The following is a 26,003-nucleotide window of genomic DNA, read 5'->3' as shown; positions in this document are numbered from 1 at the left end:
CTGGGGGGCTCACTAGTCTCCATGCTTACAGAGCACTACTCAAGCCTTGAGAAGGGGAGGGCTAACAAAACAGTTGCCACAGAGCTGCTGACCAACCCCACAATATTCCCTGGAAGTAATATCAGTGATTGCCCAAACAATGGTAATGGAGGCACAGGAAAGTGACTCTCCCAAGGTTTCTGGGTGGGGTGCAGGTATCTTTCCAGTTCTGAGAGTGAGAGTCAAAGGGCCTCAAAGTCAGCTCTGAAGTGAGTTATCGGAGGATTTGTTCAAACACAGGGTTGCAAGTCAGATCCCTTGGGCCAGATCTTTAGCTGCTGTTAATTGGCTTGAGTCCACTGAAGTCAGTGGGGCTATGCTAATTTACACACGCAGAGAACCTGAGCATTAGGAAGGTTACTGTTTTTCTAAAGATTCCTGTTAAGAGAAGATTCGTTTTTTTCTCCCTAAACCAATTTCTCTTCATTTCCCCCTTGTTCTTTAGCACTGCTTTGTCTGAAATGAACTTTTCCTTTCTCTCACCTGGTTTTTCATTATTTGACTAACTTGAATGATTGAATGACAGCAACAGAAAGTCTAGTACTTTCCTTATAGAGGAACAAATTATTTTTAAAAAAAGAAAAACTTCTCACATGAGACGATCTCTTTAGACACATGAAATATTAATCAGACTTTTGCAATTGGAACTTTTAAAGAAGATTCTTCTCCCCTTTTTAAAGTTATTTTAAATTTTTAATGAAAATTAATTTCAGCATTTCCCTGACTGAGTCTTTGATAAAGAGCAGATCAGAATCCTCTCCCTCCATTTCCCTGGAAGTTTATAGATGAACGTCCTTGCAGACAGAATACCTGCACACTTAAGGCATGTAGTTTGACTCAGGAAAGAGTTATTGGCCAGGGGCCTGGGGGTTGCCTGAGGCCGCATGAACTTGTGTTTTCAGGCTACAGCAGGTATATTCAGGAGCACATAGAAAAATGGACCTTTTTTATTTTAAAATCAATAAAATGAGCAATCTTATTAAGTTACAAAAGGGGTTTTGCTTTACCTTTACCAGTGTTGGTCCTTTATTTTGTCTCATATTTTGTTTTTCTAGTCTTTACTGCCAGACAATCAGTCTCAACCCCTATTGAATTTTAGCTTTCAACGTCACTGTCTTGTCAGGCAATTTTTTTTTTCTTTTTTGTTAATGTCAGTATGTTGGTTCCCTTCATATTCTGGCTATTTCTTAGAAAGCCAATTAAAGTGAAATAATGCTAGATAAATATTCTACAAACAGCTTGCTCTTTTTCTGGATCAGTCAATAGAGCAGAGGTGGGCAAACTACCACCCGCGGGACCGTCCTGCCCAGCCCCTGAGCTCCTGGCCCGGGAGGCCCTTCCCCTGCTGTTCCTCCTCCCCTGCAGCTCAGCTCGCTCGCTCCGCCGCCGGCGCAATGCTCTGGGCAGCGGGGCTGTGAGCTCCTGGAGCAGCGCCTGACCCCATGCTCTGAACTGCGTGGTGGCAGCGGTGGCAGCAGCTTGGCCCAGCTCCAGCCGGACGGTGCGGCTGTAGCGCCGCCAACCACCAGTGCTCCAGGCAGCGCGGTAAGGGGACAGGGAGCAGGGGGGGTTGGATAGAGGGCAGGGGAGTTCGGGGTGGTGGTCAGGGGGTGGGGGTGTGGATAGGGGTTGGGGCGGTCGGGGGGGGACAGGGGTTTGAATGGGGGCAGGGGTTCCAGGGGGCAGTCAGGAAGGAGGGGTGTTGGATGGGGTGGTAGGGGGCAGTCAGGGGCAGGGGTTCCGGGGACAGTCAGGGGACAGGGCGTGGGGATGTGTGGATGGGGCAGGAGTCCCAGGGGGGCCGTCAGGGAATGGGGGGGGCAGATAGGAGGTGGGGGCCGGGACACGACCCCCTCCCCTAACCGGCCCTCCATACAATTTAGGAAACCCGATGTGGCCCTCAGGCCAAAAAGTTTGCCCACCCCTGCAATAGAGAACCAGATGAGGAGTCTAGAAATGTTATTTCTAACCCTAGCTCTGCTACTCACTGAGTCAATCAACTCTGTTTCACGATCTGTAAAATGGAAAAAAAAAAATTTAAGTGCTTTGAAATCTAGGGATGAAAAATATTTTTCCTTACCTATAGAATAGGTACCAACAGTGTAAGCTTCCCTGACACTTCCTCACCAGTGTCCTTCACCGCTGACCTTGTGAACTCTAAGGAGGAGACAGTAGTGAGCTCTAGGGCGGATAAAATAGTTCATGCCACTTAAATCCCTGATGTCTTCAAAATGGACTATAGTTTCAAAAACATTTTAGCACTACACTGGATTCTAACATCTTAGTGTTAATATTAGCAAGGTCACGTCTAGTACAATACGGTTATTCCAGGATAATAGACATGATGCAACCTCCACAAGGATGACATTCAGGCAGATAGACAGATGTACATATCTTCACCCTTATTTCCTTATGTAAAGCTCCCAATACAAACAATAAAGCAGGTTATGGATATGGGACACTGTGGGATTTTAATTCTATAGCAAAAATTGCTTTGCGTGGGAGAGATGATTCTGATGTCTATTTTTAGGTGTTTTCTCATGTGTATCGCAGTAGTACCTAAGATGCTTTCATAAATGTTATCCTATTTAAAAAACAAAGTATATCCATCTTCTCAGAGGGGCACATTGAAATTCCTGCACATAAAAACCCCACATCTGTCCAAAGGGAATAAACACAGATGTATGGGAAAATTCAACTGGCATTACATACTGACATTTCAGATACGTGGGTGAGTACATAAGGCCAAATTCTTTTTCTGTTACACTGATAGTAATCCAGAGTAACTCCACTGGCTTCAGTAGAATTACACCAGGTGTTCAGTGGTAAAACTGAGAGCACCGTGTGGTCTGATGTGAGAAATTTTCTTCCAAAAGCATTTAAAGACTACCTGTGTGAGAATACCCAGCAGAATCAACACTCGTTTCTCCTGGTACGAGGAGCTGCCCCAGTGGGCTGCACCATTTATGTGTCAATGAAGTGACCGACACATCACACTCTTACCATACATTGTGGCGTACAACTCAAGCTAAGCCATAATGGCATAGCCTAGCATAGTAGAAAGCAATTGTGGCATCCATTTCACTCTAGCATGTATACAACTAAATGTGAGCTCTTAATGTCCTTTGCAAGTGAGCATTCTTCAAGCTCAACCTCATACTAACAGCTTTATTGGACACAATGATCCTTGCTTATTAGTTCATAAAACAGCCTAGCAAAATTCTGCTTACTTTCTCACGCCCCAAAAAATTCCCTGGTGGGTGTGCGAAACACTTACACATTTTCCTATAATCATGGTACGGGTAGGAGAATAGATTTTTGCAGGTAAGCAGGTACGTTTTCATGACAATTTCACAAGGCTGCCCTAATATACAGCGTAGATTTCCATCTGAATTCAAAGCCTATCCTAATCTCAATCTCAGTTTTGGAATCCAGCTACATGTTAACCATTAATATGGCTCTTCAGCCTCTCTTTTCTGGCTCCAGTGAGGATATTAATAGACTCCTCTGCTAATGCCTTCCACAGCAGTTTTTATGGAGCCTCCTGGCTTCACTCTGCCTATGTTCCTTTCTGGGACGTCTCCTTTTTGCAGCTATCTTTGCATGCCACCCCTGACTGCACCCTGGACCAAATTCTGCCCAGTTATGTATAAGTAAATCCAGATTAGCCCCATGAATGGTTGGTCTGGATGTACACCTGTGTCTCTGAGAACAGAATTTGTCCATGTGTGGGTTAATGATGCACTCTTTACAGTACCACATAAAATGAGAGGCTGAGTCAGCCAGATTCACTGGAAACCAGCTAATCATTAATTTAGCATTTTGTTTTATTAATCTATATTTAATGTTTTCAGCCAACAGAATTTCAGAGTTCACGATGAGAGTTTTATAATTAATGACGACTCCTCTGGTATATTTTTGTGGATCAATTAATGTCTAAAGGAGTTAAGAGCCCAAGATAAGCTTGTCATTAAATGCTTAGTTAAAAATGCCAGAAGATTCATTATTGCTATTATAAATTAGGAATGATATGGTGCTTTTTTCCTTGTTAGAAAATAAAAGGTTTATAAGTATATTATACATCTCTACATTCACTGTGAAAATTAAGTGAGCTGCATGGTATGAAACATCAGTTACATTAAGATAGGAGAGCCTGGGGAGAAAAAAAGTTTGGTGAACCAAAAAATATATATAATTATTTGAACTGGTTTACAATTTAAAGTTCTGTTGCCTTTCTGTTTTTTACCTGTCAGATAAGACCCAGCTTTCCCATCTCCTTAATAAAAAATCCTAGTAGTAAATATTGATGGTAAATATACATTATAGTTAAATAAAATAGAATGCTCACCTTATCTTAGTACACTCATGAACAGCACATTCTTCTTATTAAGGGACATTGCCAAGTAGGTAAGGCCCCAATTTTAAGTTTTGTTAAAATAAAACATGGAATAGTGAGTTGAGTTAAAGCCTTATGTACCAAATCCAGTGATTCTTAGTCCTTATTCAGACAAGCTTTCATTGGCCTCAATAGAAACAGTAAGGGATGAGTACGGATTGACTACTACTACTCACATTATCGACAAGCCATCTTTTCTTGTTTGGGAATTCTGGAAGAAATCACCAACAATTAGCCAACCCTGAATTCTAAGTTTCTGGAAGCATTGTCAATCCCAACCATTCAAAAAAATCACAAGTCAGGCCCAAAAGAGTAATAAGAATTTTTTTTTAAAGTGATAGATTTGAGTTGTTTTTATTTGCCACCTTCTTTTTGAGGCTTTAGGGTTCACATTTTCAAACTTTCCTATGCAACTAAGAGGGCTAGAAACTTTAAAAAAAAAAAAAAAAAAAAAATCAATGCCAGCATTCTTACTTAATCACATGACTCCAGGAACTGGAGTTGGGGGAAACAACAACAACACTGGATACCATCACACTTGAAAGAATTGGCAACACTGTGTCTAATATATTACTTCCAAAATCACTCCTTTCCTCTCCAAAAAACTAATTATTGTTACTCCTCCCCAAATCTACTCTTCTACCATCAACCAATTAACACTGCCTCACCCTTGTTTGCAGGCCCTACTGCTGCTACCCCATCTCACCTTCTCCCCTGGACAGCAGCAGCAGACTCTGCTCCCCAGCTGCTCTTCCTCCTGCACCTGGGCCATTTATTTCCTTTTCCGTTCTGTGTGACTGGTGGGATAGAGGAAATGATGAGTTACAATTAAACCAATATAAATGCCTCTGTTTCACTAGAACCAAGCAAGATAGGCCTTCCGGATCCAAACTGGGACAATCCTGTTAAACCAGAATATCCAGCCATCCCAACTTTCACACACAGTAGCTGGAAAATGTGACTACAATAGAATTATGCTAGCGGATGAAGGCTACAACTATGTAAACAATTTTTGATGTCAGAACTGGACTTCTGGCCTTGAAGCCCCAAAAAAAGCTTTGGAGAACTCTATGAAGAGTAGCCACCACAATCAGTGAATAGTGTCCACTGCTGTGTGACCATAACCCTGATATATGCCAAATGTGTGCCTGAGTCAGGAATAGAAGCCTGTTTTCCCATGGTTGAAAACCATTTTTAACCTATAAGTAAAGTTCAAGTCTGATGGTGTCATGCATGCAACTGCCAACTTGCTACAGATAAACCTGGACTACGAGGCCATGTTGGAAAATTACTCAGTCTCTTGTCCAAAGTGAATACTCTTTGAATTCTACATTCACTACTTTCCATCACAATTTTGGGAACAGTGTATTACAATTTTATATCCCACATAATCCTATGTAAAAGCTTTTTTCCCTTTTATTATATTTTAATGTTTACTTTTATCTTTGATGAACTGTATTACTAAATCTTATTTGTAGGATGAGATCTGGAGTGTTCTCAGCTCCCATTGAAGTCAACAAGAAATTAGCACTGAGATTTTCACAGAACTAGCTTTTGAATTCATATATTTCTTTGCATTTATGTGTGTCTCTTTTTGTATGGTAATTGGCAAAGTTTAACAAGAAAAGATATTCACCCTATTTCTCCGCATACACATAGAAATTTTTTAAAAGGTCCATATTACTTGCTTTGAACTACAACCATATGATGCATTTTCCATTTGTATATTTGCATTCAGATTTGTGCCTATATCTTAATATGCTGATTGTGACTGACGACTCCATTTTACCCTATCAAAAGCTGTTTCTATATCAGAGACCGTAGCATCATATTTGAGCCACTTTTAAATGAGCCAAGAAATTAATCCAAATGACATTGCATATGCAGCAAAAATATAGAGATTTAGGATAAAAGAAAAACAGATATACCAGTTTAGAAGAGAATATTAGTGTATGCTGGTGATCCATTGCTAGTAGTTAACATAGCCAGAGAAAACATTGAGTACTTAGTTTAAAAAGTTAGTAGTACAGCTTGAAACATCTATGGATTCCCATGCAACTGATCAAAATCTGAACTATTGCTATCCTCCAAGACATGGCTTTAGAACCTGTGAGCTACAAAGGGATGCATATGAACTGTGGCAAAAATCGATCAATTAAGACAAAAATCTACCTATTTCCACAGAACCAGAAGGACCCAGAGGGAAGGAAGACAGTGATTTGAAAAGCAGATTCATGTCTAATAATTACAAAACAAAAAGAAATCCAAGTTGTACAGAATAAGTTTTCTATAATATATCCCGATAAGAAATATTATGCAGGAACTGTCCAAGCCTTAGGCACCCCATTCAGTTAGGGTGAAGATGGGAATTTACAACATTATTGAAAGGAGGGAATTCCAAACCAAACAGCATGTCCCCTTTTTGCAGGCCAAGTTTTCAAAACAGGCATTTCATAGGTGCACTTAATACTTGTATTTACATTGTGGTAACTGACCAAGGGGTTCGATCAGGATCAGGTCCTCAGTGTACTAGGTACTCTATAAACACCCAGGGAGATATTCACCCTACTCTGAAGACCCATCTAATTTAAGATAGGATGCAACAATCAAGTGTCTTACAAACAATAGGAGGGAAAGAGGAAGGTGGATATGAGTGCAACAAAAGAAATAATTGCTTACAGAGGCTAACGGCTTTTTCCTACCCTTTTTTTTCTTTTAAGAAAAACAAACATTTCTGCACCAATGTTGTTGCACAGGGCAGAAGCCAGTCTCTTCTCTTCTTTTGCCATTTGCTGCTGCTTCCATTTGCTCTATGGTGTTGAGAGAGACTATTCTCTCCTCCCCGCTAAGGGTTCTTCTTAAGGTTTCTATTGGGCACCCTTATTTCCTCACACCAGTTGGTTTTCACTTGACTGCTTCATGTGGGACTCTATGTGTTGGCATCCAGAGTCTATTGTCCAAGTAGGGCCAGCGCTTCCTTCTGATTCTGGTAGAAATGAGCTGCTGGTTGGTGATTTCTCAGATCTCTTAGTTGGTGAAGTCTTTCCAACCGATGCCCAGAATCTTTTGTAGGCGCTTATTTTTTAAGGTGTCTAGTTTTCTGTCTAATGCTTTAGCAGATCTCCAGCTCTTGCAGCTATAAATTAGCACCAAAATTAGGTTTGAATTGAAAATTCTCAGTTTTGTTCTGGTGCTGTGTATCTTTGGTTTCCATACATTGTTGCATTTAATAAATGCTGTGGATGCCTTTCCTATCCTTGGTGTCACTTCCTTCTTGAGGTCTCCATTAGTTAATCTGGTGCTGCCCAGGTAGATGAACTGTTCTACTTTCTTGATATTTTTGCCTTCTAATGTGATGTAACTGCTTGATACCTGGATTTCAATGATGTTCATTTTAGCATAACTAATTCTGAGTCCTGCTTGATCTGCTATTTTTGCCAGGTTGTCTGTCTTTGTAACTTTTCAGAGGCGTCACTCACTAGTCCGATATCATCATCAAGTCTAGGTCTTTTAAGCATTTGCCATCTACCCATGCTATACCCATGTTTGTGGGGCTAATATGGTTCTTCTTTATGCAATCTATGAGAATGCCAAACAGTGAAGATAAAATGAAGCCTTGTTTCACACCAGTGTCCACATTGAACCACTCTGTTGTCTGATTGTTCTCACTTACAGAGCACTTTTTAATCAATGTAAATGGCCTTGATGATGTTGACAACTTTAGCTGTGATTCCATAGGACTGAAGAATATTCCACAATATGTGTTTGTACAGGCTTTCAAATTCTGTTTGAAAAATATAAGTGAAATTGATGAAAAGGGGAACTTGCCATTCTATACATTCTTTATGATAGTTCTTAGTCTGAATATCTGATCTACACAGAACTCTAGGGCCTGACACCAGCCTGTTCTTCTCTAAACTTTGCATCCATTGCTTCTTTCATCCTTCGTAGTATCACACTGCAGAAGGCTTTCCCTACAACTGAAAGTAATGCAAAACTATGCTCTGAATTGTCCCTAGCCTCTGTTGGACAGAAGCTGGGAATGGGCAACAGGGGATGGATCACTTGATGATTACCTGTTCTATTCATTCCCTCTGAAGCACATGGCAATGGCCACTGTCGGAAGACAGGATACTGGGCTAGATGGACCATTGGTCTGACCCAGTATGGCCATTCTTATGTTCTTAAAGAAATGTAATTCCTCTCCAGTTGTTATAAATCAGTAAGATTGGGGTATTCTGACAATGATTCCACTGGTCAGGAGGGATCTCTTTTCTCCAACCTAATTGAACAGCTCTGTCAATTTTGTTAGAATGGTTGTATCAAGTACTTTTAGCATTTCTGCTGTATTTGGATCATCACCCACCACTTTTTTATTTTTTAGTTTTTTTATTGCAGCCTGTACTTCTGATATCTTTATTTGACCAATGTTAATGTCAAGTTGACCAGGATCACATGTTTGATCAAACTCTGATGCTGAGGTAGGATTACTATATTGATGACTCAAATGTTCCACCCATCTGTTTTTTCGGTCCTACCTCAGCTGTAAGTTGTAATGGCAATTCCATGCCAGTAAGCCTAACCTCAGTACCAGGCAAATTGGTTGAAATTATAATTAAGAACAGAATTATTAGACACATAGATTAACACATTTTTGGGGGGAAGAGTCAACATGGTTTTTGTAATGGGAAGTCATGCCTCACCAATCTATTAGAATTCTTTGAAGGGGTCAACAAACATGCGGTCAACAAAGATGTGGACAAGAGTGATCCAGTGGATATAGTGCACTTAGACTTTCAGAAAGCCTTTGACAAGGTCCCTCACTAATGGCTGTTAAGCAAAGTAAGCAGTTGTGGGATAAGAGGGAAGGTTCTCTCATGGATCAGTAACTGGTTGAAAGATAGGAAATGAAGGGAAGGAATAAATAGTTTTCAGAATGAAGAGAGGTAAATAGTGGTGTACCCCCGGGGTCTGTAGTGGGACCATTACTGTTCAACATATTCGTGAATGATCTGGAAAAAAGGGTAAATAGTGAGGTGCAAAATTTGCAGATGATAAAACATTACTCAAGATAGTTAAGTCTAAAGCAGACTATGAAGAGTTACAAAGGGATCTCACAAAACTGGGTGACTGGGCAACAAACTGGCAGATGAAATTCAATGTTGATAAATGCAAAGTAATGCACACTGGAAAACATAATCCCAACTATACATACAAAATGATGGGGTCTAAATTAGTTGTCACCACTCAATAAAAAGATCTTGGAGTCATTGTGAATAGTTCTCTGAAAATATCTGCTTAATGTGCAGCAGAAAAAATATTTTTTTTAAAAAAGCTAACAATGTTAGGAACCATTAGGAAAGGGATAGATAAGACTGAAAATATCATATTGCCTCTATATAAATCCATGATATGCCTATATCTCGAATACTGCATGCAGATCTGGTCACCGCATCTCAAAAAAAGATATATTGGAATTGGAAAATGTACAGAAAAGGCCAACCAAAATGATTAGGGGTATTGTCACCGAAATATCGGGTCCACCTAGCTGAGAGCCAATAACAGCCAGACAGGGATAAGGAGGAGTTGCTTTATTCTGCAGAAGAAAGGAGAGCTTTGCACCTTGGTACAAAAACTTTGTTTTATACACATTTTACAGATCCTTTATACACATTTAGACAAAGGTTTTTGCCGTGTTAACATTTGATTGGTGGTTGTCAGACCCGTGCTTTTGCTATCTGGTCAGTGAAAACCGGCTTGGGACCAGCTCCAACTACCTTAAGGCCTTGAGAGGGAAGACAGTTGAAAAGTTCAGGCTACTGTGTATTTGAAGTGTCTGCTTTCCCCTAATGGCCGCTGGCTGACATAACGGCTACTAGCTGTTAAGGGTGGGGGGTGTCACTAGTAACTTTCACAGTCCCCCCTTCGGGTCTGACAAATTTAAAAATTGTCAGGCCCGTTACGCAATTTGCGATCAAGTTGGAGGGACGGATACTGGGTTTTCTTATGGACAGCAGAGCTTTTGATTATAGCATTACATAGGCATTTGGCACATTGTATTATTATTTAAATAACACATAGAAAAAAAAGAAAGAAAAGAATTAATTTAACAATTTTTTGAAAGAGCCCCGTAAACCATGACCCAAGGTCTGGAAGGAGGTTCTCAAAACTAAAGGTGTGATCAAGAGATACAGCACGGAAAACAACAGCAGCATTTTTAATGGCTTGTAAATTCTGCTTAATTAAGCCAGAATGATTAGCATAGAAACAACATTTTTCCCCGATGCGAGCACAAGTCCCCCCCAATTGGTTCATATGCTTGGAAGGAGCATTGAGAATGTTTGCACTTCCACCCAGAAAGTTTTTAAGTATGTCTCCATGGCCACAGATTAGATGGTACTCCTGATGTGTCTGTTAGGGCAGTGGGCCAAGCCTGATGCTCTAGATTATTCCGAATGGCCATTAGCTGGACATTCAGGAAATCCTGAATTTCTGCTAGATTCCACTGCAATGCCTTTCCAGCCTTAGTGATATTTAATACCATTTTTGTCAGCAACTTTTGGGTCATTGAACTAAAGGCGAAAATAACATGTAACTTACCAATTCCAGCTTGTACCTGGGTTAGCTGTGCCCCAATTTTTTATTATGTTTTTGGTTTTTAAAAATATTTTAAACTGCTGCTGCATTATTGGCCCCATCCCATAGGGATCCGGTTAAGTCACTTTTTTTTTTAGAGGAAATAATTCAAGCCCTCTGTTGTGCTAATTTAATGGCAGCCCCCTGTGAGCAATTTGGGTATGTAGAGGTGATCTGGAGTCTGGATAAGGGTAATGAAAATGTAACAGTTCCTAGTGTAGTGTTAATTACAGTTTATTGATATTTTAATACATTTTTTTTTGGTGTAGTACTATATTATATTTCCAAGCATGGGTCCCACAAGTTTCTTCCTGCTAGTGTATAATTCTTTGTTTTTTTACTAGGGTTAGTTCTTAATGTTTTTTGTAGGCAGGAATTCCTGGACTTTGGTGGTTTCAATGAAGCAAGTCTACCTTTTTCTTTTTTTCTGAAACAGTCATGGTTCAGCATTATACATGGGAGAGGTTACTAGCACATCACCCTGTAATGGTTTTGTGTCTTCTAAAAAAATTTAAAGGCACAGTAGGTTTGTTAGTGGACAAGGGAGAGGTTACTAGCACTTCACCTTGTCTTTTTTTTTTTTTTTTTTTTGCTGTTCAGAAGGCACAGCAGAGCTAGAAGGAGAAATAGGCTTATCAGTCGGAGAGCCCTCCCGAGGTGGAGGGGTCTTTTTACAGTGAGAAGCATGGGTCCAGGTAGGCAGTCCTTGGCACTTTACAGCGGTGTTGGTGGTTAACGGCACTTGGAAAGGGCCTTTCCAGTGTGGAGCCAAAGCAGTCTTTTGTTGATGGACTTTACGTAGACTCAGTTTTTTTGTTTTAATGAATGGCAGGGCTGCTAGGGTCTTTGGGTAGCACTTCTTTTATCTGTGAGAAAAGAAACCTAACACATTTTATTAATGCCTGGCAGTGTTTTGCAGATTTTATAGTTGCTTGGGAACATTCAGGCCCCCCTTTTTCTTGGTTGTCAGCCAAGTTTTGGCTGCGAACAATGTCCTTGGATAAAGCCAGCTAGCTGTATTTTCCTGTTAACTTATTTTGTGCTTTTTTTTTTTTCTTTTTTGGCTTTTTTTTAACTTACAAAGGAACTTTTTACTTTTTATTTATACATTTTTTTTAACTATTAACACATACTTATTGCCATTATACATTCTTTTCAGTAACATAACTTTTATACAGAGCTTTGAAGCAACAAACCAGGACAAGCACACTCACTTTTGAGGAGTCCACTCGGTACAACCTCTGGTGTCCAATAGCTTTCCTTCCTCCCCAGCCCTCTGGCTAGAAATCTGAGGTAGCCAGAAGGATCACATGGGCAATATGGGGAGTGGGTTAACCTTCCATGTCCTTGCTTCCAAAGACTGTTGGTATGCAAATTTTAACAACAATTTTGGCCATAGAACACAAAAATAATTTTTATTGTGCCAGTAAATGCATGGTACATTGAATGCTATTCAGCTGGCATCCGTTTTCTCTGATGATCTGAAAGACAAAAGAACAGAGGTCTACCCCTTTTGGGCAGTTAGTCATTGCTTAAAATATTTTCTTTATATATACATACTTTTGTTGATTTTAGACAAAACAGAGGAATTACCCCATATTTCCTTGTATTTGTTTTATAGGCAGCCCAGGTTTTAGTGGCTTCTACCTTATTAGTTAGAAAATTGCATTAATACAGATGCTTTTTGGCTCGCTTCCAGATTCAAAGCTATTCACAGCTTAAAGATTCTTACTTAAAAATAAAAGGACACAATTAACTTTTCCAGACTTTTGATTGCCTTTTACTTTTAACTCCTGCTTTTAAACACACAGTGATCTGAAAAAGACAACACAACCTATATTGGTAGGTTTGCATTTTTTTTACAACACTAGCCACATTAATTTCTACACAAGGTGTAACTATTTCTTTTTGAACACCGGGTAAAGACCATTTACTTAACATATAATCTAAAGGGCTATTCTCAGAGGGTTTTACCAGAGACCCACCCATCTGCCTGCTGACACTTTAACAGAGAATTACACAGAGAACGGGGGGAATTATGGCCTAATAGGATCCTATTACAGGAATTTCTACTAATACTGATCGCTACAGGGGACGGGACAGAAGGATTCCAATTTGACCTCAGAGCTTCATCGCACGCGATGGCTTCCACTCTGAGGAATTACGAATGAGAGGCTCAGTTCCGTCCACACACCTAACGCCCAAATGTATAAGACAGAAATTTATTAACCGGTTAACCAGACCAGACCAGAACCAGATAGTGTCTTCTTATTCTATTAGGACTCACCTTATCGGAGCACGAACCCCAGGGGCTGCGGTGAAGCAGAGAAAAGGGGCGAAACACCCCGTTGGCGCCGTTCCCAGTTCGCCGCAGCCATCCGGAGTCCAATGTCCGAGCTAGGAGAGTCCCGGCGGAGTCGCCAGAAACTGTCACCGAAATATCGGGTCCACCTAGCTGAGAGCCAATAACAGCCAGACAGGGATAAGGAGGAGTTGCTTTATTCTGCAGAAGAAAGGAGAGCTTTGCACCTTGGTACAAAAACTCTGTCTTACACACATTTTACAGATCCTTTATACACATTCAGACAAAGGTCCTTGCCGTGTTAACACTTGATTGGTGGTTGTCAGACCCGTGCTTTTGCTATCTGGTCAGTGAAAACCGGCTTGGGACCAGCTCCAACTGCCTTAAGGCCTTGAGAGGGAAGACAGTTGAAAAGTTCAGGCTACTGTGTACTTGAAGTGTCTGCTTCCCCCTAATGGCTGCTGGCTGACATAACGGCTACTAGCTGTTAAGGGTGGGAGGTGTCACTAGTAACTTTCACAGTATGGAACAGCTTTCATATGAGGAGAGATTAAAAAGACTGGGATTTTTCAGCTTGGAAAAGAGACGACTAAGGGGGGATAAGACAGGGGTCTATAAAATCTTGACTGGTGTGGAGGAAGTGAATAAGGAAATGTTATTTAATCCTTCACAAGAACTAGGGGTCACCCAATGAAATTAATAGGCAACAGGTTTAAAACAAACAAAGTATTTCTTCACACAACACATAGTCAACGTGTGGAACTCTTTGCCAAAGAATATTGTGAAGGCCAAAACTATAACAGAGTTTTAAAAAGAACTAGATAAGTTCATGGAGGATAGGTCCATCAATGGCTATTAACCAGGATGGACAGGATGGTGTCCCTACCCTCCGTTTGCCAGAAGCTGGGAGTGAGCGATAGGGAATGGATCACTTGATGTTTACCTGTTCTGATCATTCCCTGTGAAGCACCTGGCATTGGCCACTGTCAGAAGACAGGATACTAGGCTAGATTGGTCTGACCCAGTATGACCGTTCTTACATTCTTATGTAAGTATTTTTCAGTTTTTGCTCTTTATTGGCCCATGTCCTGTTTTGAAATCTCCACAGAGGGTTTTAATCATTTGAGAAATGGCTCTGTGGTTTCCTATCATAGCAGCAGTCTCAGCTTTAGCTGCTAGGCCTTCAACATTTCTTTGTTTCTTTCCTCACATTGCTTTTCATACTTTTGTGTACTCCTCCTTTGCTTTTTCCAATAGTTGGTCTCATCAGTCAGGAGATTTCCTTACAGTGCTTTTCTTTCTTTAATGAGACATCACATCCCTTGGCTTAACCAATTCTTGCTCTGTGTTGATATCTACCTGTGACTGCTGCAGCTTGAGTCACATTGTCTCTGAACACTGCCCATTCTTCTTCAGGGCAAGTCTGTGTCTCATCTTCCTCTGTCTCTGGCAGTGCCTCAAATCTGTTCCTTAGTTCAGGTTGGAATTTCTCAGAGTACTTTTTTGTTTTCAGTTTTGTACTGTTGATTTTCTTTACCATTTTCTGCTTAAAATTGATATTTCTCTATTTTAATTTCAGTTTAGCAATAAAACCAGCAACTGCAATATTTACATCTGCTGCTCGATGCACTGTTGTGTCTTGGACGGATTATCTGAATCATGAGCTAATGCAGATGTGATCGATCTGATTTTTCATTTTGCCATCTGATGAATTCTATGTTTCTTTGTATACGTCTTTGTGAGGGAAGAAGGTACTCCAAAGAACTAGGTTGGATACCAAGCATTCAATGAGTCTCTCACCATTTTGGTTGATGGTTCACAATCCATGCTTCCCCACTGCTCTTTCCATTCTTTGGTTGTCACATCCTACTTCAGCATTGAAGGCTCCCATCACAAGGAATAAGTCATATTTTAGGTATTCTATCAATCACTCTTTGGAGGCAATTGTAGAACTCATCTTTGTCAAAATGTCTGGCGTGGCTCAGGAGCATGAGCACCAACCTTAGGCAGACAATTTAGCAGCCGGGCATAAATCCCAAACTGGCTGTAAGTTCTATACTTAGATTTCACCAACCAATATCAAATGTAAACTCCTCAGGCACTATAACAGCCTAACCATGGAGTCACAGACAGTCCCCTTGGGAACTCCAGTCTATTTTGTCATCTAGGCAAGCTTACCTTTGTGATAGATGGTCCCTTACACCAAAAATCACAACAATAGTCCAGTTATTCCCGATTCCAAAGAACCGGTCACCAACTCCAGTTCAACTGCACTCTAGATCTTACAAAGACAATACTTGTAGGCAAGCCTATACTAAGCTATCCAAAGATTTATTAACTAAGAAAAAGAAATAAGAGAGTTACTTACAAAGTTAAAGCAGGTAAACATACACACACAAATGCAGTGTTGCCAACTCTCATGATTTTGTCATATGTCTCATGATAATTATTGTTTTCCTTAAAGTCCCAGCTTCTGGCATCAAGTGGATATGTCATGATTTCAGCCTTCATTTTTAAAGAGAAAGTAATTTTCTAACCCTTGTGGCTGTGGAGAAAGCTTCAAAATGTGACCCCAGTGCACTCTAAAGGCTCAAAAAGCAGAAGGCAAATAAAAAGAACCCCAGAGCTGTTATTTTTACATAATCTCATTATTCTAAAGCCAATCCCATGATTTTTGGTGAGCCTGACTCATGATTTTTGAACATTTGGGTTTGGCAATATTGAAAATTACTTACAATCTTAGATTCCAAAAGCTGATAGACGCTGCTGTGATATGCAAGTTCTATATGTCCTTTAGGGCTAATCCAGGCTAAGCGGCTGGGTATCCCTTGTTTATGCTTCGGCCTGATCTACACTAGAAAAATAGGTCAGTATAACTACGTTGCTCAGGGGTGTGAAAAATCCCCTCCCCCCAAGAATGATGCAGTTAAACTGACCCAACCCCCAATGTAGACTGCACTATGTTGAGGGCAGAATTTGCCAGTTGACCTGTGTACCACCTCTTGGGGAGGTGGATAACCTATACTGATGGGAGAAGCCCTCCCATTGGCATAGGTAGTCTCTGCACTGAGGCACTACAGGAGCGCAGCTGCAGTGGTGCATCATTTTAAGTGTAGACAAGTCCTTAGGAATCTTGCCCTCCCAAAGTCCAAGCAGAATAGAGATACAGATTCTACTTGTCAGGGTTTTTTATTCCCTTCCCCCAAAGTTTAAGAAGATGGGATGAGTTCAGTCCACTGTTCAACATGTAGAATGTAGTCTGCTGCCATCACTGGTGTCGCTGGGCTCTGAAGTCGCCTGTCCTCCCCTCCCCAGTTGCAGGGGAAGATTCTGTTTTTGTTGGGATGGGTTCCAATCCAGAAGCTGCTGCTCTGCTTCCCCTTTCCCACGTATTAGGGGCCCTGGAGAAGGAGGGTTACCCTCAGATGTGACTCTCCTCACCCTCATGCTTCTACTTGCAAAATCAGGAAACTGTAGGCCCAGGGACCTGTTTGCATGAGCAGTTTCCCACTGTATGTGCAGACTTCTCTTTTGAGCACTTGAGAAGTGAACTTTTTTTCCTCAGACACAATTTAAGAGTCAAGCTGGAAAATGAGATTGAATAAGCTTCATTTAAGTAGCAATTCTGGTCCATCAGCTCAACTAAAAACTTACTGGAAAACAAACAGTAGAGGGAAGGGAGACACCATCAGTGTCACACACTGACACACCCTAGGGAAGCAGGAATTCTGAAGTAAATGGTTCTAACTGCAGACTGCAACAAACTGGAAAGGATAGCAATGTGGAGTATCTAGCTACTGAGGAAAGTTTATAGATGAGAGAAGTCATTTTAGACATGAGAATACAGCCCACCCATGGGCATACTTAATGACATCTTAGACCAGCAAGATGCTGTACCTATGAATAAAATAATTAGTATAATACTGTTATCAGAAATGAATAAAACTGCAACACTAGAAAAATGAAACATAGCCCCGTATAGCAATGCAAAGTAACATCAATATCTAATTCAGCAGCATACGAAAAATGATGTACAGACTACAAAAAAAATAGTTACTCTTTTGATGACACATGCAGGCCTTTATTCTCTACACCAATAGATACTTTAATGATAGTAAGATTTGGGGGAATAGAAATCAATTCAAAATATAAAACCTGAGAAACTTATAAAAACTAAAATCCTTAGCTCTTGAATAAACAGAATGAAAAAGAAAAACATCATTTATAGTCTTCATTGTTTTGTTAAAGAGACTGTACACTTACAGGTATCTATCAAACATTCTGTTATTCCTTTCATGCTCCTCTTCAGCATACTACTCCACTTTTCCCCTTAAGTCAATAGGAGTTTGGCCCTAGTAAGTACTGACTGTGGAATTTGGCCTTCAAAGTCTGTAAAGCACTTTGTGGTACTTGGATAACGATTAAATAAGTCTGTAAGAAAAAAGTATTTATTTTTGAGCTTTGGAATTTGAAGTTATGGGATGCAGGAGAGGCAGAAGGCACATGTGGATGAGAAAATTCCCTTGTTTTCTGCCTAGAAAGCGCAGCTTAAATTTTCAAATGTGACTAGTGATTTTTGATGTGCCCAATTTGAGATACAATAGAATGGCCCAATTTTCAGGAAGTGATGAGCACCCACCCTCTGAAAACAATTAGGCTTATTTACAAGCGTGATCAGTTGAACACTCTGAAACTGGGGCACCCAGAAATCACTGGTCCCTTTTTAAAAAATGTGAAAAAGTTATACATATTCAAATTATAGGTCCATAAAATGGCCGCATTCAATTTAAATATACTGGATCCAAAAATCTCCCTTTGTTTATTTCTCTCTATGCTGCCTGTCAGCATTCGACTAAATAAACTGAGAAATATAAAGTATTTTCTTCTGACACTTTGTATTCTATACAGCAAAAGCTGTACTAAGGACCAATTTCAATCAGATTTGAAGTGACCACTTTCAAGTATTCCAAAGTCTTAAAGCACAACTGTGTTTGAACGTTGAAGGTTGGGTACAACCCTCACCTATGGAATGAGGACTTTTTGGCTGATCACTTGAGTGTTTGTTCTCTTATCTGTCTAATCAACTTAATAGTAGTCACCATTCATGTCCTAAATATGCAGTTACTTCAGCATTTCCTGTATTTAATATAAGGATAGCTTGAACTGTAAAAATATTCAGGTAACATTTATTTAGTTACCTCAGGAATTTGGCAAAAATTAAGGATGGCCACTATATCAATCACTGAAAATTAGAATTTATATATTCAATTATTGTTCCCCTAGTTTATAATGATAGCCTTTACTACTTCAAGCTGGAAGCTTTTCAAGGCAGACCTGTGAGCCTCGATACTCAAACAGCTCCTGATTCGCCAAAAGGCAAACTCAGTAGAGCAGCAAATGAAACAAGTCTAGAATGTCTTTGGAGATTAGCCATGTCTTCCCGAATGACACCACTTGCAAAGACGGGCAAGTGAGGCATCACTAAACCAGTTAACACTGAAATCTTTATCTCAGTTGTATTCATTATATATTCACAGCTCTTTCTACACTTAGATCAAGAACCAATCATAATCCATTTGATACCCTGAATCTGAAGCTTGGCAATGGAAAAGAAAAATCATACAAGCGGAACTTTTCTTCTGTTGTTGCATACATTTTTCCTTTTACATGATTTGCAGATTGCCTAATTTTAGCATTTTTGCATCTTTTTGAGTAGTTTGGCTTTTTCTAAGTTTAAACATTATGGCTCAAAGCCTTATCTTAGCCCCATACCTTCTACATATGCATAGGGTTGAATTTCACCCTTACAGAGAGTCTGCAATAGTTAACTCCTGTAGAAATACCCACTGAATAGAGCTTTGTACCAGCTCAGGAACAAGAAATGGGACTGAACCAAAGCCCCATGTCTAAATGTCACATGTGTAAAAGAGAGAGATCCGCCTAGTAGCTGACCACAGAAAGTATAATGGCTTGCTACCTCAGAGTTACCCACTCTTGTGATTTTATCACAAATCTTGTGATATTTGGTGTTTATATAAAGCCCTAGCTGCTGGAAACAAAAGACTTTATGAGCTTTCATTTATTTAAAAAGTAAGTTCCTAGCCCTCACGGTTTCAGGAAAAAAAGCTTAAAACATGACCAAAGTGCAACCCGAAGGCTCAGAAACCAGACAGGAAATTAAAATGTTGCTTCTTTTTATCTTTAAATCTCATTATTTTTAAGCCAATTTCATGATTGGGGCTGAGTCATGATTTTTGGGTGCTTGGGGCTGGCAATTCTACTATCTTATTCACAGCTAAGCGAGTTCTCCTTTAGCTCAAGCCATTGAAGCTTTTAATTTAGTGCAGAAGGTCTCTTGTTCAATACTACTAACCCCAGAATGTGAGATGCAAGTGAGAGCTGATTGCATGACTAAGCAGCCAGCCCAGATAACTCTGGGATTCACTCCTTGGACCACAGGAGGAGGCCAGGTTTGGATTTGTCAGCTTCTATACACAAAATATTTGTTACTGCCCTGTGTGTATGGGAGCAAAACACGTTGCTTAACTGTGTAAAGACCAGGGCTGTGGCACGGTTTGGTACAAGCTGTAGAGATGACACCAAATGCACTTTATAACTTGGTCAGCGCACTACAATATCATCCCTGGCACAGTAGGGTTGGAAGTATAACTGGGTCCTTTTGTGTTCAACATCAGATTTTCAACTCAAACGTCTCAGGATTTCTCAAACTGAAAGACACACTGGTGTTTTAGATGAGAAATGTTTGATGTTATTTTAGCCTGGCATTTATTTTCAGTCGTAGTTTTTATCATCATATTTTAAAATATTTAAAAAGCATATATTGAAGGGCACCAAAAACAATGCTGGTTTGTTCCTTTTACTTCTTTATTTGATTTACATTTATATTGTACACACACAGTGCCCATTCTAAACTCTGGGTACCCTCAATGCTCATTTTAAAAATATACAACATAACACTCTGCAATCAGATCCCCAATTATCCCAGCACAGCGCTCATAATAAACTCTCAAGCCCTTCAACAACAAAAACCTAGCATTGCTCCCATTACACAGTTTCACAAATCTCCTTTTAATTCTAGCAGCATGAGAGATCACCTCAGAGTTGAAATTGACAATCAGTATTTCAATTAATAATAGCTATCAAAAGCCAGATATATTTCTGTTACAGAAAATGTTGCCAAGAAAGATACGTATGCCCTTTATGTACACATTTACTACTTTTTTATCAGTTGAATGGGCTGTACAAACAGTATGTCTAGATTAGGACTAGCTATGCCTACAAAATTCTCTCTAATAGACCTAATTACTTTTTTTATTTAAGTTACCTCAAGGCTTTGTCCAGTTCTTACACTGTGAATTCTTCTGAGCAAATATTGTCTCACTACAAGCCTGATCCAAAGCCTATTGAAGTCACAGGAATATTTTCATTTACTTCATGGTCATTGGATTGCATTCTATATGTTTGGACAACATCTGGTCCAAATTGCAGGCACTACTATAATACTTTATTATTTCTTTACTCTACAAGTCTTCACATTTTTGTTTACATTCTGATGTCCCTCTGAGCCACCCGAGTAATAGGAAAAAAAGTTAACATGTTGTTCAACTGGAACTTTATAGCCTACTAAACAGATGTGATAGCTATTGTCGATTGCAGCTTTTCTTTGGGTTCCAGCTAATATCAGACTAACAGGTTCAGAAACAAATGCAGATTTAAAGATTAGGAGTACTTGTGGCACCTTAGAGACTAACAAATTTATTAGAGCATAAGCTTTCGTGGGCTACAACCCACTTCTTCGGATGCATATAGAGTGAACCATATATTGAGGAGATATATATACACACACATACAGAGAGCATGAACAGGTGGGAGTTGTCTTACCAACTCTGAGAGGCCAATTAAGTAAGAGAAAAAAATCTTTTGAAGTGATAATCAAGATGGCTCAGTACAGACAGTTTGATAAGAAGCAAGTGTGAAAATACTTACAAGGGGAGATAGATTCAATGTTTGTAATGGCTCAGCCACTCCCAATCCCAAACCAGCAACCACACATCACTGAACAAAAACACTGACCCAGGAACCTATCCTTGTAACAAAGCCCGATGCCAACTCTGTCCACATATCTATTCAAGTGACACCATCATAGGGCCTAATCACATCAGCCATACCATCGGTGGCTCGTTCACCTGCACATCTACCAATGTGATATATGCCATCATGTGCCAGCAATGCCCCTCTGCCATGTACATTGGCCAAACCGGACAGTCTCTACGCAAAAGAATTAATGGACACAAATCTGACATCAGGAATCATAATACTCAAAAACCAGTGGGAGAACACTTTAACCTGTCTGGCCATTCTTTGACAGACCTGCGGGTGGCTATCTTAAAACAGAAAAACTTCAAAAACAGACTCCAACGAGAGACTGCTGAGCTGGAATTGATATGCAAACTAGACACAATCAACTCAGGGCTAAATAGGGATTGGGAGTGGCTGAGCCATTACAAACATTGAATCTATCTCCCCTTGTAAGTATTTTCACACTTGCTTCTTATCAAACTGTCTGTACTGAGCCATCTTGATTATCACTTCAAAAGATTTTTTTCTCTTACTTAATTGGCCTCTCAGAGTTGGTAAGACAACTCCCACCTGTTCATGCTCTCTGTATGTGTGTGTATATATATCTCCTCAATATATGGTTCACTCTATATGCATCCGAAGAAGTGGGTTGTAGCCCACGAAAGCTTATGCTCTAATAAATTTGTTAGTCTCTAAGGTGCCACAAGTACTCCTGTTATTTTTGCGGATACAGACTAACACGGCTGCTACTCTGAAACCTGATTTAAAGATTGTCATTCAAATCTCCTTTTCAGATTTTCTTCCTTGGGAAGCCAATACACTAACTCTTTTAGATATGTTAACTATTTCCTTATATTTAAGTCAGACAGCTTCATTATTTTTCTTTACGAAAATCACTTACATTAAAATGTTGATGAAAAATAGAAACATTTGTGAATACATTTAAAATGGAATTTAAAATTGAATTTGCAGCCATTCCCTAGCAATTAAAATATGGATATCGTTTCACATTTGACAGTGACCAGAGATCTACATTGTTTAGGCCCTAATCATATGGATATTTAAGTACCTGAGTAACTTTTTGTACATGAGTATGCCCACTAAGTTCAATGGAATTACATGTGTAAAGTTGCACATAGACATAAGTATTTGCAAGACAGGGAATTGAGTATAGCTAAGCAAAATGTTAAGCATATGTATGAGCATGGTATGTAAAATTATGCTCAAACCATCTAATTTAGCATTATCCCTGAAGCATCTAAATCTGTTCTCCTGTGTGTTTTAAATTTTGTTTCAGATACTACAAAGAAATATCAAGTCCTCCATTATGGTACATTGCTATTAAAATACCTTAGTATATTTCTCTACATTAAATATAAAAGATTAATTCTGTGTTATGCTCTGTATTAGAATTCTGTGAACTGTACTACAAATTAAAAAAAATGTATTTCAGCGCTCCTTGAAACGTAGTAAAAAAAAAGTAGAAATTATTATTTTCAGTAGCTGAAGGGTTCTTTTTAAGCACACTAGAAAAATACATCTGTCTTAGACACTTAAAACTACTCCAGCAGCCTGGTAAGTCAGCCTGTAGCACTCAGCAATATAAAATCAACATGCTGCAACCATTCACTTGTGCCACACTGCATACCCAAAAGAAAAATAACCAAAATAACATAATTATGTGACAAAGCAGACGGACAGGAAGATTTAGAGGGTTTGTTTTGTTATTTTTTAATCCTTCCCATCACACCGTTCAATGTACTTTGTGAAAGATGGAAGTGAGAAAACCCATCATGTATAAATTATAGAAACGAAGAAAAACAGACAGCTATCTTAAGATAACACTGTTCATTTCAGTTTCTTAGCACAATCTGGTTTTATATATATTTATTTTTCCCCCTTATTTTAATTAGCATGAACAGCAGTATGATGGAACCATGCTCAAGGCTCCATAGTTAAATTGTGATAACCTCTTTTTTCAGCTCCATATAATTTTTGGTTAGAAAAAATTGAACTAGCCTGAAAATTGCCAGGTTTACTATGGAGACAAAAGAGTTTTGTCTATAAATTCTGAAGAAACTTGGTTATGCTGCTTTTTGAGTTACAAGGTCACTAAAATTACCATAATTTGAAACATTGGCCTTACAGCTCAAAATGTCTTGTCTCCACACATTTGAGCATTCCATCCCCTTGCAAACTAGTATGAAAGAAGTATGCGAAGAAAAATAAGTTGCAGTTAAATAAAGTTAAAATTGTTGCAGCTAGTTTTCTAGTGAGTGTGCTGCCTATACGTGAAGACATGGACAAGTTTTGCCCTTGGCTGATTGCAAGTTAAGAAGACAATGAGTCCTTACACTCTTCGCAGCTAACAAAGAGTCCCCTTTAGCTCAAGTGGCAGAAACTTGTGGTTTTGGTGCTGAAGCACCAAGGATCTTGTCCCAGCTTTGCAGGAACATATGATTTATTAGTTATGTGTGAGTTTATTTGCAGCAAGAGGCTGATTGCAGGTGTCACATCCTGCCCCAGTATCGCACTGAATGGACACCAGTCTGTTGTGAGTGGCCCCAACCATTGGTTCCCACATGCTTCTAAACTCACTGGCTGGCTCTAGATAGACTCTAGTTACTGTTTCTAGCTCTGAGTCTTTAGGACATGCTCCCAGGCTCCGACCTTCTGTCTGAGCTCTTCCTGGGGATGTAGGACTCCTCAGCCCAGCTGCCGTAGACCCTGAAATCAGTGAATGAAACCTCCCAAATTCTCCCTTCCCCAGTCACTTGCACACACTCCCTCAGGGTTCCACCTGGCTGTGGGCACTCTGGGCTTCCAGTTTAACCCCTTCAGGCAAGGAAGCAAGGAGCACAGGCTTTAGCAAAGGAATTTCTTTGCCACAGTCACTTTATTGTTAAAAGAAACCTAGAGAGAGGCACAGATCTTTGCAAAACAACAGAAGTTCTGCGATGCCCCCTTTAGTCTGATCTCACCCCTTCTGCGAGTCCAAGATTTTTCAGTGTTTCAAGCTAAGCAGAGTCCCTCCTGCCTTCTCTCTCCAGCCAGACCATCTTACATGTGGTGATGGCCTGCCCCAATGCTCAGAGAAGCATCCCTCCCCTTAATTATAGTTTCTTTTGCCATGTGCATATTCTGAGAAGCTGCAGATCCACCAGCCACGCTGGTACCCCTGTGTAGAAAAAACATTGTTCCTTGGGGTTGGGCCAGCAGTTAAGAGACAATCAAAGTTGATGGCTCAAGATTGCTATGGTGGCTTCTCAATGATGGTCTTTCAACCATGTGTTAAGCATCTTTCCTGGGTAGGTTGGCTATATGGAAAGCCACTTAATAACTTTGTCCAAGGCAAGGTTGGACAGGTTTTCAGTACAGAATACAAAATGGAAGTCCTAATATAAAATGCAGCTCACAGCCTGATACAGACATATGCAACTGTCACAGCAGACTCACACCCAAAAAAAATTTTCTGGCAAAGATTGGAGAGATATAGGTCAAGGTGTGTTAGATGTAATTTAAAAAATATGACAATTTTAAATTTTTATTAGCACCTAATAACCCAATGACAGATCAAAGACAGTTATTAACATTCCAAATGTTCCATATTATGGATTGGGTTGTTAATGGCCATATATATTTACAGAACTGTTCCTGCAAGGTGCTGAGCACTTTCAAGAAAGGCAGTGTGCTATTAAAGTGTGTTGGGAGTTATGGACACTCAGCACATCTCTAAAGTACATTGAAGGATTGGGCCCTAGAAGCCTTGGTTGTTGTTGTTGTTGTTTTTTTACAGGAAAAGTAAAGTATTTGTAATTGCATTCAGATTTTTCAAAATATTCTAATGTAAATTTGAAGGGGTCAGGCTACTGTTGTTATTGGTGTCAAACTCCTGACAGATTCAAAGCAACTGCTCACACCTTGTATTGTTTGTAGATGCTTAAAAGTGTTAAGTACCATTGTTAATGATCTTTCTAGCTAAAATTGGGTTGGCATTTTAATCTTGACAACATTAATTTCTATTAAAGTCCCATGCACACTCTTTTTGAAAGAAACATAAGGCCTGTGTAACAGGAATGAGACTTATTATTTGGGAAAGCAAAACACACCATTTGCATGGGCCTGATGCTCACTTTTTATGAAGCGTCCATAGACCAAAGAGGCACACAGCATGGATTGGGTACAAGTGGACATGTGCTATGTATCTGGGAAATGGCTTGCATCAAGAGGATGAGTATGGAAGGTATGGCAGGGTTTTCCAGTCTGTGTAGGAGAGTGAGTTACTGGCTAAGCAGATTGTGCTTGCCTCATCAAGGAACAAGTAGAAAAAGTTATATAGTTTCTGAATTGTAAATGGAGAAGATGAAATATGTTGCTCTTTTAACTATAGAGGGACATTGGGACAGGGTAAGGAGAAAGGTGGAGCCTCAGGGTTTCTCAAACTTTTTGTCAGAATGACACCATTTTAATGGATTATTTCCTTCTGGGACTACAGACAGCATGGAGGACACCATTTTGAAGAGCAAAATG

The sequence above is a fragment of the Emys orbicularis genome, chromosome 11, assembly GCF_028017835.1.
Source record: "Emys orbicularis isolate rEmyOrb1 chromosome 11, rEmyOrb1.hap1, whole genome shotgun sequence".
Classification (NCBI taxonomy): Eukaryota; Metazoa; Chordata; order Testudines; family Emydidae; genus Emys; species Emys orbicularis.
Note: the sequence above shows the minus strand (reverse complement) of the source record.